Below are 13,985 nucleotides of genomic sequence, written 5' to 3'. Positions count from 1 at the left end.
ACATCAAATACTGACGAATCGATTCCACAGACCGAACTTGAGGAGAGGGGCTATTGTAATTGGTTAATACAAAGCATAAAAAATGCACAGAAGTATGTTTTTTAACACAAACCTACGTTTTTTTTTATGGAACCCCGTTAGTTTTGTTAGCACATCTGAGCATATAAACAAATACGTAATCAGTGCCATTTGTTGCATTGTAAAATGTTAATTACATCCGGAGATATTGTAACCTAAAGTTGACGCTTGAGTACCACTCCTCCGCTGTTCGTTCGTGTGTATCGGAGGCACAGAAATTTCATGGAATACGTTTAGAAGCAAACATGACATTCACGGTAGATAGGAAATAGCTGATAAACTGGTTAGGCTGATAAAAACAACAAACATACTGCAAATATAAACATCCGGCCTTCAGAAAACTGGATAAACCACTAAAATAAATATTAGTATAATCTGGTTGTTGAAAACCTATCGGGTGGAAAAGGGGGAGGGGGGAACAAACTGGATTTGATCGAATAAAGCAGCCATTCAAGCAAATATGCACCTGGATTACACATAGTTACCGTAGAACAGATAAGTTACAGGACATGACTTGCTCAGCGACTTATACTGCAAATTAACGCTCTCCAAAGTCTTGTGTCAAGTTTCATGTCATTCATGATGCAAAAAATGCATCTTTCATCAAGCGGACTACCGACGTAATCACAATCAGGACATACACGACGCGCGTGCCTGCAGAGGCAGCTCAAAGTAAACTGTGTTCCACTTTAATCTTAGCAAACGGAGGTTAATATGAGCTCACATTCTGATTCTTTACCCGCTCCTCTTTGCAACACGCAACGGAACGGCAGACGCAAGTGAATGAATCACAAAGGAATGCACACAGTGCAAAACTTATCTAATTCAGGCCAGATCTCCCTGTATGGAAAAACAGCTAACGGCTCTGTTTCTCGCAAAACACATAAAAGCAGTATCCCGAGAGTTAGAACTCATAATCGTATTTCAGAACAAACCACAATCTATTCATATCTTTACACATTTGTAATCAGTCTCTACAGTTTCAGCAAGATACCGATGCTTATGTCAAACTGATTAATCAAGCAACTTGAGAGCAGCTGGGATACGGTGATATTCATAAATGGGTGCCGGGCGAACCGTGGCAAGGCGCCTGAGACCGCGCGACTAGCACGCGTGGCATGGCGAAACACATTTGTCCGTGGGACTAGCAGCTTGCCGGTAAAATATCATGCCATTCACAGCAGTTCTATCACGTACGAGTTCAAACATTTTTGACATGAACACATTTTATTTGTCTGTATTAAATATCCAGGAAGATGCGCATACTTTTGATACGCAATTTTCTCATGCCAGAATTCATCAACTGTGTAAAGAATGTGGACGTTTTTCCGCTGGCACATTAAAACATGTTAGAAATTTTCAAGCAAGAATAATGCTCAACTAAAGTTTTAACGCACACATCCGGTGCCTCACTTAATTCTCGACCGAAGTTACTTCCTGACTCAACAGACTAGAACAAACTGGTGTCTTGAAACTTATTCCCGTTAGTCAATGGGCTTCTCCTCTGGTTATTGCAAGAAACCCGACTTTAAAGCAACAGTAATGCCAAACGTTATTGGTTCTTTTCCGGATCCACGTACTGAGGAGCTTATGGATTGTCCACCAGACGCTTGATTGTCTTCTAAAATTCGCTTAGACGATGCATACATTCACACGTGAGCTTGTATCAGTACCAGAGCCTTCCATTTGGAAGCGCATCTGCTGCTTTTTATCTCAAAACTTTGCTGAATAAGTGACGTAATAAGTTCGGGCATGGTTGGTTGGTTGATTCGAGGGAGGGGACCAAACAGCGAAGTCATCGGTCCCATTGGATTAATGAAGGATGGGGAAGGGAGTGGGTCGTGCCCTTTCACAGGAATTATCCCGGCATTTAGCAGAAGCGATTTAGAGAAATCACGAAAAACCTGAATCAGAATGGCCGAACGCGAATCTGAACCGTCGTACTAGACAATTCGAGTCCAGCGTGCTAAGCACTGTGCCACCTTGCGCGGTGATTCGTCATGTTAAAATTATTTGGATGAAATCATTGCCTCGGAGAGCCACCGGAAAAGCAAAGTCTGCATTTTCTTTTCCAACTTTAACCCATGAAGCTCTTATGTGTAATTCACAGAATAGCTGGACTTTCATTTACGAAATTGAATACCTCATTCACTTACACAGCGCTCCTCCTTCGACTAAGCATCTAGAGATATTGCCGATTTTATCTTCTCGCAAAAATGTACGAGAACTACAAGCAGTTCTGAGCGAAATATATTACTGTATCAAATTTACTGCGAACGCAGCGCAAATTGTTACTCCCTTCCATCACTTCCGACGTAAATATACCCCCTTTCCAATGGATTGGAGAATGCGAACAATCATTTCACAAGTTTAAACATGCATCGCACATTGCAAAAACAGACATAATGTCTTATGGGACAACAGCAATCAGTGATTTTATAATGTTACTTAAAATCCGTCTTGATTGCAAAAATTTTTTTATTATTCATATGACCGGTTTCGGTTCATTCAGAACCATCTTCAGATCTGATATTTCAGTTACAGGAGTAACCCGTCCAAATCCAGCACCTTTCACATGCTACGTCACATAGCATACGTGACGTAGCATGTGAAAGGTGCTGGATTTGGACGGGTTACTCCTGTAACTGAAGTATCAGATCTGAAGATGGTTCTGAATGAACCGAAACCGGTCATATGAATAATAAAAAATTTTTTGCAATCAAGACGGATTTTAAGTAACATGCATTGCTCAGCCGCCTCCGCCTTATTCATTTCAATCCCCAAAGACCAATACTACTTGTACTTAGTGGGATATCATCCACATGAGTGCTAAAAGGAACTTGTTAAACTTCGGATACGCGATAAATCAGTCTAATCTAAAAGCCTTAAGTTCAACTAAATACATAGGTATTACAATTACGAATAACTTAAATTGGAAGGTTCAAAAATGGTTCAAATGGTTCTGAGCACTATGGGACTTAACTTCTAAGGTCATGAGTCCCCCAGAACTTAGAACTACTTAAACCTAACTAACCTAAGGACATCAAGGACATCACACACATCCATGCCCGAGGCAGGATTCAAACCTGCGACCGTAGCGGTCGCGCAGTTCCAGACTGTAGCGCCTAGAACCGCACTGCCACCCCGGCAGGCAAATTGGAAGGAACACATAGAAAATGTTATGGGGAAGGCTAACCAAAGACTGCGTTTTATTGGCAGAATACTTAGAAAATGTAACAGACCTACTAAGGAGACTGACTATACTACGCTTGTCCGTCCTCTTTTACAATACTGCTGCGCGGTGTGGGATCCTTACCAGATAGGACTGACGGAGTACTTCGAAAAAGTTCAAAGAAAGGCAGCATGTTTTTTATTATCGTGAAATATGGGAGAGAGTGTCACCGAAATGATGCAGTATTTTGGCTGGAAATCATTAAAATAAAGGCGTTTTTCCATGCGACGAAATCTTCTCACGAAATTCCAATCACCAACCTTCTCCTCCGGATGCAAAAATATTTTGTTGACACCGACCTGTATAAGGTGGAACGATCACCACGATAAAATAAGGGAAATCAGAGATTGTTACAGAAAGATACAAGTGTTCATTCTTTCCGCGAGCTATACGAGATTGGAATAATAGAGAATTGTGAACCAGAATGAGATTTTCACTCTGCAGCGGAGTGTGCACTGATATGAAACTTCCTGGCAGATTAAAACTGTGTGCCCGACCGAGACTCGAACTCGGGACCTTTGCCTTTCGCGGGCAATGCTCTACCATCTGATCTACCGAAGCACGACTTACGCCCGGTCCTCACAGCTTTACTTCTGCCAGTATATCGTCTCCTACCTTCCAAACTCTGCAGAAGCTCTCCTGCGAAACTAGCAGTTAACTATCCACAATTAACCGAATTAGTTCTTAAACGAGACGGTGGAGGCTGAGATGACCAAGTTATTCTTCAGTGGTATGCTTCTCTTACACTCCAGTACAGTACAGTGCTCCCTGCCGCCGTTGGATAAGCAGCTGCAGCAGCAAGTCGTATACTCCTAGCTCACTCATTTGTTACATAGTTTAATTCTTAATTTCTTTGCGTGTTTTTGGTACTTGCATTGTTTAATTCATAAATTTCGGGCGTATTATAGTATTTGAGAGTTGTAGCATCGCGTTTTAGTACCTGAATAGTGTAAATTCGCGTAGTCGTCTGTCAACTGTTTTTGTTTTGAACGGCCAGTGTCGGTTGGTCACAGTCAGTGTGCTCCCTGCCGCCGTTGGATAAGCAGCTGCAGCAGCAAGTCGTATACTCCTAGCTCACTCATTTGTTACATAGTTTAATTCTTAATTTCTTTGCGTGTTTTTGGTACTTGCATTGTTTAATTCATAAATTTCGGGCGTATTATAGTATTTGAGAGTTGTAGCATCACGTTTTAGTACTCGAATAGTGTTAAATCGCGTAGTCTCCTTCCGCCGCCGAGCAGTGTGTCAGCAGTGCACAAGTGGCAGCATTACTGCATTTACTAGGCAATCTTGTATTTTAATAACCGCTTCAATTTTGTGTCGTTTTGTTTGCGCTCTCTGTAGATTAGTTCAGACGTTCTTTGCACAGTTTTTAGCATGGATAGGGACTGCAACTGCTGTGTTCGGATGCAGGCTGAGTTGGCATCCCTTCGCTCCCAGCTTCAGGCAGTGTTGGCTTCGGTCACACAGCTTGAGGCTGTTGCCAATGGGCATCACTGTGGGGGTCCGGATGGGGGTTTGTCGGGGACGGCCAGCTCGTCCCACGCATCCCCCGATCGGACTAAGACTGTGGTTGCCCGGGATACTGCCCGCATTGAGGCTGATCCCTCACCTGTGGTAGAGTGGGAGGTCGTCTCAAGGTGTGGCAGGGGGCGAAAGACATTCCGGAGGGCTGAACGGAAGGCCTCTCCAGTTTGTCTGACGAACCGGTTTCAGGCTCTGTCTCAGGCTGATACTGATCTTCGGCCTGACATGGCTGCTTGTCCTGTTCCAGAGGTTGCCCCTCAGTCTGCAAGATCCGGGCAGTCGCAGAGGGTGGGCTTACTGGTAGTTGGGAGCTCCAACGTCAGGCGCGTAATGGGGCCCCTTAGGGATATGGCAGCAAGGGAGGGGAAGAAAACCAAAGTGCACTCCGTGTGCATACCGGGGGGAGTCATTCCAGATGTGGAAAGGGTCCTTCCGGATGCCATGAAGGGTACAGGGTGCACCCATCTGCAGGTGGTCGCTCATGTCGGCACCAATGATGTGTGTCGCTATGGATCGGAGGAAATCCTCTCTGGCTTCCGGCGGCTATCTGATTTGGTGAAGACTGCCAGTCTCGCTAGCGGGATGAAAGCAGAGCTCACCATCTGCAGCATCGTCGACAGGACTGACTGCGGACCTTTGGTACAGAGCCGAGTGGAGGGTCTGAATCAGAGGTTGAGACGGTTCTGCGACCATGTGGGCTGCAGATTCCTCGACTTGCGCCATAGGGTGGTGGGGTTTCGGGTTCCGCTGGATAGGTCAGGAGTCCACTACACGCAACAAGCGGCTACACGGGTAGCAGGGGTTGTGTGGCGTGGGCTGGGCGGTTTTTTAGGTTAGATGGCCTCGGGCAAGTGCAGAAAGGGCAACAGCCTCAACGGGTGCGGGGCAAAGTCAGGACATGCGGGGACCAAGCAGCAATCGGTATTGTAATTGTAAACTGTCGAAGCTGCGTTGGTAAAGTACCGGAACTTCAAGCGCTGATAGAAAGCACCGAAGCTGAAATCGTTATAGGTACAGAAAGCTGGCTGAAGCCAGAGATAAATTCTGCCGAAATTTTTACAAAGGAACAGACGGTGTTTAGAAAGGATAGATTGCATGCAACCGGTGGCGGAGTGTTCGTCGCTGTTAGTAGTAGTTTATCCTGTAGTGAAGTAGAAGTGGATAGTTCCTGTGAATTATTATGGGTGGAGGTTACACTCAACAACCGAGCAAGGTTAATAATTGGCTCCTTTTACCGACCCCCCGACTCAGCAGCATTAGTGGCAGAACAACTGAGAGAAAATTTGGAATACATTTCACATAAATTTTCTCAGCATGTTATGGTCTTAGGTGGAGATTTCAATTTACCAGATATAGACTGGGACACTCAGATGTTTAGGACGGGTGGTAGGGACAGAGCATCGAGTGACATTATACTGAGTGCACTATCCGAAAATTACCTCGAGCAATTAAACAGAGAACCGACTCGTGGAGATAACATCTTGGACCTACTGATAACAAACAGACCCGAACTTTTCGACTCTGTAAGTGCAGAACAGGGAATCAGTGATCATAAGGCCGTTGCAGCATCCCTGAATATGGAAGTTAATAGGAATATAAAAAAAGGGAGGAAGGTTTATCTGTTTAGCAAGAGTAATAGAAGGCAGATTTCAGACTACCTAACAGATCAAAACGAAAATTTCTGTTCCGACACTGACAATGTTGAGTGTTTATGGAAAAAGTTCAAGGCAACCGTTAAATGCGTTTTAGACAGGTACGTGCCGAGCAAAACTGTGAGGGACGGGAAAAACCCACCGTGGTACAACAACAAAGTTAGGAAACTACTGCGAAAGCAAAGAGAGCTTCACTCCAAGTTTAAACGCAGCCAAAACCTCTCAGACAAACAGAAGCTAAACGATGTCAAAGTTAGCGTAAGGAGGGCTATGCGTGAAGCGTTCAGTGAATTCGAAAGTAAAATACTAGGTACCGACTTGACAGAAAATCCTAGGAAGTTCTGGTCTTACGTTAAATCAGTAAGTGGCTCGAAACATCATGTCCAGACACTCTGGGATGATGATGGCATTGAAACAGAGGATGACAAGCGTAAAGCTGAAATACTAAACACCTTTTTCCAAAGCTGTTTCACAGAGGAAGACCGCACTGCAGTTCCTTCTCTAAATCCTCGCACCAACGAAAAAATGGCTGACATTGAAATAAGTGTCCAAGGAATAGAAAAGCAACTGGAATCACTCAACAGAGGAAAGTCCACTGGACCTGACGGGATACCAATTCGATTCTACACAGAGTACGCGAAAGAACTTGCCCCCCTTCTAACAGCCGTGTACCGCAAGTCTCTAGAGGAACAGAAGGTTCCAAATGATTGGAAAAGAGCACAGGTAGTCCCAGTCTTCAAGAAGGGTCGTCGAGCAGATGCGCAAAACTATAGACCTATCTCTCTGACGTCGATCTGTTGTAGAATTTTAGAACATGTCTTTTGCTCGAGTATCATGTCGTTTTTGGAAACTCAGAATCTACTATGTAGGAATCAACATGGATTCCGGAAACAGCGATCGTGTGAAACCCAACTCGCATTATTTGTTCATGAAACCCAGAAAATATTAGATACAGGCTCCCAGGTAGATGCCATTTTCCTTGACTTCCGGAAGGCGTTCGATACAGTTCCGCACTGTCGTCTGATAAACAAAGTAAGAGCCTACGGAATATCAGACCAGCTGTGTGGCTGGATTGAAGAGTTTTTAGCAAACAGAACACAGCATGTTGTTATCAATGGAGAGACATCTACAGACGTTAAAGTAACCTCTGGCGTGCCACAGGGGAGTGTTATGGGACCATTGCTTTTCACAATATATATAAATGACCTAGTAGATAGTGTCGGAAGTTCCATGCGGCTTTTCGCGGATGATGCTGTAGTATACAGAGAAGTTGCAGCATTAGAAAATTGTAGCGAAATGCAGGAAGATCTGCAGCGGATAGGCACTTGGTGCAGGGAGTGGCAACTGACCCTTAACATAGACAAATGTAATGTATTGCGAATACATAGAAAGAAGGATCCTTTATTGTATGATTATATGATAGCGGAACAAACGCTGGTAGCAGTTACTTCTGTAAAATATCTGGGAGTATGCGTGCGGAACGATTTGAAGTGGAATGATCATATAAAATTAATTGTTGGTAAGGCGGGTACCAGGTTGAGATTCATTGGGAGAGTCCTTAGGAAATGTAGTCCATCAACAAAGGAGGTGGCTTACAAAACACTCGTTCGACCTATACTTGAGTATTGCTCATCAGTGTGGGATCCGTACCAGATCGGGTTGACGGAGGAGATAGAGAAGATCCAAAGAAGAGCGGCGCGTTTCGTCACAGGGTTATTTGGTAACCGTGATAGCGTTACGGAGATGTTTAACAAACTCAAGTGGCAGACTCTGCAAGAGAGGCGCTCTGCATCGCGGTGTAGCTTGCTCGCCAGGTTTCGAGAGGGTGCGTTTCTGGATGAGGTATCGAATATATTGCTTCCCCCTACTTATACCTCCCGAGGAGATCACGAATGTAAAATTAGAGAGATTAGAGCGCGCACAGAGGCTTTCAGACAGTCGTTCTTCCCGCGAACCATACGCGACTGGAACAGGAAAGGGAGATAATGACAGTGGCACGTAATGTGCCCTCCGCCACACACCGTTGGGTGGCTTGCGGAGTATAAATGTAGATGTAGATGTAGATGTAGATCCATGGGTTGATGCACGGCATGACATATGACACTTAACTTTCTAGCGCTGACTACAAGAAAGATCACTTCATCCAGCACACATAGTCTCCACACACTCGGATGCGCATCATCCTATCCACAGTATCTCATCTCGTCTAGCATAATCTTCGAGCGATCGCAATCTATAATCGCCTGAGAAGGTTTCAAAAAGTCCCATCCGAGAATTACGTCATGACTACACTCTCGTAAGAAGATGAATTCTAAGGGCTGTGGATGGCCACTTATACCCAGACGAATGCTACAGCTTCCTGTAGGTTTTACATATTTCCCATTAGCCACCTTCAGCAGAGACTTTTTGCTGTCGATGAATACGGTTTTCTGCACCTGGCCACGGTGCTTCTCCGAAATGACAGAATATGACGCTCCAGAGTCCACAAGAGCTTCGGCTGGTCAGTCATCCATGAGGATATCGACGTAGTTTCCTATCATTTCTGTAGTGATCGGCGACGGAAGATTTTTCTCTTCGGCGGGCTCACGTCCAATGAAGGTCGCACTCTTTAGTTTTCCAGCTTGCGGCGGCTAGGTGATCGGCTGGAGCTTCCAAACGGCGATGGAGACCTTGATCGGCGCGTTGGGGAGCGTCCTCTCCAGCGGACAGCTTGCGGCGATGGAGACCTACGTCGTCCTGCACCCACATCTTCTTCTTCATCTTCGTCGTCTCGGAGATGGCGTCGGCTAAGATCGGCCTGCTGTCTTCTGGTGTGGGCGGCATCAAATATCCGCGACCTTTCTCGGAATAGTGCACCGCATGTCCCGGTCGTCCGCAGTGGAAACATACTAGATGGTTGGTTATCCAGGATCATCCATACGTCAGTCTTCCTTGGTGCCCAAACAGGTTCCTCATGCGGCATTGTAGGAACGTAACTTCGCCTGGATCTCGACGTTTTCACCGTTTTAAAGGGAAATGAAGGACTAGAGATTGAGTTCAATGTCTGTTCCACTTCCTCCCTTATGACCTCTTGAAGCGTCTCGGTTTATTGCCGGCCGGAGTGGCCGTGCGGTTCTAGGCTCTACAATCTGGAGCCGAGCGACCGCTGCGGTCGCAGGTTCAAATCCTGTCTCGGGCATGGATGTATGTGATGTCCTTAGGTTATGTAGGTTTAATTAGTTCTAAGTTCTAGGCGTCTGATAACCTTAGAAGTTAAGTCGCATAGCGCTCAGAGCGATTTGAACCATTTCCGTTTATTGCTCGCCATGCAATCCAGTGCAATCTGAACTTCCTCTCTATCTGACGAAGAACACTTGTGAAATCAGTTCCTTCCTCCATCACAGACATCGATATGACGTTTGGAAGCCGTTCAAATTTCTTGCGTGTAATTCTTTTTTGATGCATTGCCTCGATATGCTGGCACCATTTTATGAAGTCGTCTGCTGTCGAAACCTCCCTCTGGAGAACATGTCCTCAGCAGCGCCCTTCATCATAGAATTATATTAATACCTTCAGCTGCTGACGGGCGTTGATATATATCAACGGGGACAGGTGAAAATATGTGCCCTGACCGGGACTCGAAATCGGGATTCCTGAATACATGGCAGACGCTCTATCCATATAATTATATACACTCCTGGAAATTGAAATAAGAACACCGTGAATTGATTGTCCCAGGAAGGGGAAACTTTATTGACACATTCCTGGGGTCAGATACATCACATGATCACACTGACAGAACCACAGGCACATAGACACAGGCAACAGAGCATGCACAATGTCGGCACTAGTACAGTGTATATCCACCTTTCGCAGCAATGCAGGCTGCTATTCTCCCATGGAGACGATCGTAGAGACGCTGGATGTAGTCCTGTGGAACGGCTTGCCATGCCATTTCCACCTGGCGCCTCAGTTGGTCCAGCATTCGTGCTGGACGTGCAGACCGCATGAGACGACGCTTCATCCAGTCCCAAACATGCTCAATGGGGGACAGATCCGGAGATCTTGCTGGCCAGGGTAGTTGACTTACACCTTCTAGAGCACGTTGGGTGGCACGGGATACATGCGGACGTGCATTGTCCTGTTGGAACAGCAAGTTCCCTTGCCGGTCTAGGAATGGTAGAACGATGGGTTCGATGACGGTTTGGATGTACCGTGCACTATTCAGTGTCCCCTCGACGATCACCAGTGGTGTACGGCCAGTGTAGGAGATCGCTCCCCACACCATGATGCCGGGTGTTGGCCCTGTGTGCCTCGGTCGTATGCAGTCCTGATTGTGGCGCTCACCTGCACGGCGCCAAACACGCATACGACCATCATTGGCACCAAGGCAGAAGCGACTGGAGGCGGGCTGCACGATGTTGGGGCGTGAGCGGAAGACGGCCTAACGGTGTGCGGGACCGTAGCCCAGCTTCATGGAGACGGTTGCGAATGGTCCTCGCCGATACCCCAGGAGCAACAGTGTCCCCAATTTGCTGGGAAGTGGCGGTGCGGTCCCCTACGGCACTGCGTAGGATCCTACGGTCTTGGCGTGCATCCGTGCGTCGCTGCGGTCCGGTCCCAGGTCGACGGGCACGTGCACCTTCCAGTGTTAAAGACTGCGATGGAGCTCCGTATGCCACGGCAGACTGGCTGTCACTGACGGCGGCGGTGCACAAATGCTGCGCAGCTAGCGCCATTCGACGGCCAACACCGCGGTTCCTGGTGTGTCCGCTGTGCCGTGCGTGTGATCATTGCTTGTACAGCCCTCTCGCAGTGTCCGGAGCAAGTATGGTGGGTCTGACACACCGGTGTCAATGTGTTCTTTTTTCCATTTCCAGGAGTGTATATCCTTCTGTCTTCTGTTTAGAGGGTCTGACACAAAGAGTTGTTTCGGACAGTGACTCATAGTTTTCTTCGTTGTTGGTACTTTGTCAATAGAATGGGATTCGCAATATCCGAAGTGCACTGTTCTCTCACAATCGAAGGGTGCATCTGAACGCTAAATTCTCACTTTCAGCATCAGATTTCCGAACTCGTGCATCCCACTCAGGAGGCAATGCTTTATTATTGTTTCTCGGCACCTATCGCAATTTTCCCTTTTACGATGCTTCGTCGACGGAATTATTACGTACGGCTATAGACGTGAGTGATGTCCGTTCTGTCCGACTTACGTCTATGCTAGTCAGCTAAAACATGGCCAGTGTCTCCCGCGTCGCTGGATGCCGCCTGCTGGCGTTGTAGGCACGTGACGCGGTAAAGTAAGTACGTAAGCGGAGCGGACATGGACTGGAGATCCTTCCAGCGAAAAAGGTTCAAATGGCTGCGAGCACTATGGGACTTAACATCTGAGGTCATCAGTCCCCTAGAACTTAGAACTACTTAAACCTAACTAACCTAAGGACAGCACTCACATCCATGCCCGAGGCAGGATTCGAACCCGCGACCGTAGTGGTCGTGCGGTTCCAGACTGAAGCGCCTAGAACCGCTCGGCCACACCGCCCGGCGTTCTAGCGAAGATAAGAGCTGCAAATGGGGAAGTCCATTAAGTGACTTTGAAAAAGGGCAGATTGTTATTAGGCAGAGTCTGTGAACGAGTATCTCGAAAACGGCGAAGCTTGTCGAATGTCTACGTGCTACTGTCGTGAGCATCTACGGAAAGTGGTAGAAGAACGGTGAAACTACCAATAGGTACTAAATGGTTGGACGTCCAGGACTTTTCACAGAACGTGGGGCTCGGAGGCTTTTCTGCTCTGTAAAGTTGGAGATGGGGTTCTGTGGCACCACTGCGGAGAGAGCACAATGCTGGCGCACGCAGAAGGGTGTCGGAGCACACTGTTCGTCGTGTATTCAACATGGGGCTCCGCTACAGACCACCCCTCCGTGTTCACACGTTGACCCAACAGCATCGTCAATTAAGATTGCAGTGGGCACGGGAACATCGAGATTCGAACGTCGATTAATGGAAACTCATCGGCTATTCACGTGAATCGCATGTTTGCTACACTAAGTCGATGGTCGTCTCCACGAACGCCGTCATCGAGCTGAATGGAGGCTCGGAACGTGCAGACCGAGCGAGGTGGTGCAGTGGTTAGCACACTGGACTCGCATTCGGGAGGACGACGGTTCAATCCCGTCTCCGGCCATCCTTATTTAGGTTTTCCGTGATTTCCCTAAATCGCTTCAGGCAAATGCCGGGATAGTTCCTTTGAAAGGGCACGGCCGATTTCCTTCCCCATCCTTCCCTAAGCCGAGCTTGCGCTCCGTCTCTAATGACCTCGTTGTCGACGGGACGTTAAACACTAATCTCCTCCTCCTCCTTCGGAACGTGCAGCGCGCCTTGGACGCAGGCTGCTGAGAGCGGTATTATGTTAGGGGAGATTTTCACCTTCCCTTGCATGGGGCCTTTGGTAGTGATCGAAGACACGCTGACAGCTACGAACCACCTCCATAGCTCCATGCTTGATGTCTTCTCCAATGGCGATTTCATCTTAACTTTCTGTGCCACGCAGCCACAATCATGCTCAAGTTGATGTCCGGGCGACCAAATTCGCCTGATGTAAATCCTATGGAGCCCGTTTGAATCACTATTGAGCGCCATCACCACGTACGCCAATCAGTGGCCCGTTATATACGGGAATTACAAAAAAAAAAAAAGAAAAATGTTCAAATGTGTGTGAAATCTTATGGGACTTAACTGCTTAGGTTATCAGTCCCTAAGATTACACACGACTTAACCTAAATTAACCCAAGGACAAACACACACACATCCATGCCAGAGAGAGGACTCGAACCTGCGCCGAGACCAGCCCCACACTGTCCATGACCGCAGCGCCCGAGACCGCTCCGCTAATCTCGCGCGGCGGGGATTACATGGCCTGTACATAGACATCTAATTGCACATACCTCCACAAACCTACCTTGCGATCACTAATACGCAGAATCTGTTATGTATTCGTATTTCGTTCCAAAGACGGACAAAGAAGCTATTAAACCAGTGTTCATAGTGTTCTGGCTCATCAATGTACACTCCTGGAAATGGAAAAAAGAACACATTGACACCGGTGTGTCAGACCCACCATACTTGCTCCGGACACTGCGAGAGGGCTGTACAAGCAATGATCACACGCACGGCACAGCGGACACACCAGGAACCGCGGTGTTGGCCGTCGAATGGCGCTAGCTGCGCAGCATTTGTGCACCGCCGCCGTCAGTGTCAGCCAGTTTGCCGTGGCATACGGAGCTCCATCGCAATCTTTAACACTGGTAGCATGCCGCGACAGCGTGGACGTGAACCGTATGTGCAGTTGACGGACTTTGAGCGAGGGCGTATAGTGGGCATGCGGGAGGCCGGGTGGACGTATCGCCGAATAGCTCAACACGTGGGGCGTGAGGTCTCCACAGTACATCGATGTTGTCGCCAGTGGTCGGCGGAAGGTGCACGTGCCCGTCGACCTGGGACCGGACCGCAGCGACGC

The 13,985-nt window shown here is 47.4% G+C and overlaps 1 non-coding gene across 1 annotated transcript; it reads left to right on the top strand.

Annotated features, from left to right (window-relative positions):
• The first annotated feature begins 12,580 nt into the window (after positions 1–12,580).
• On the top strand, positions 12,581–12,653 carry Trnaa-cgc (transfer RNA alanine (anticodon CGC)). The gene has a single exon. It is a non-coding gene; the product is annotated as a tRNA-Ala (tRNA).
• The last annotated feature ends 1,332 nt before the right edge of the window (positions 12,654–13,985 follow it).

Source organism: Schistocerca cancellata, chromosome 2 (genome assembly GCF_023864275.1).
Source record: "Schistocerca cancellata isolate TAMUIC-IGC-003103 chromosome 2, iqSchCanc2.1, whole genome shotgun sequence".
In the NCBI taxonomy this organism is placed as follows: Eukaryota; Metazoa; Arthropoda; class Insecta; order Orthoptera; family Acrididae; genus Schistocerca; species Schistocerca cancellata.
Note: the sequence above shows the minus strand (reverse complement) of the source record. Positions and strands in the feature narration are given on the sequence as shown.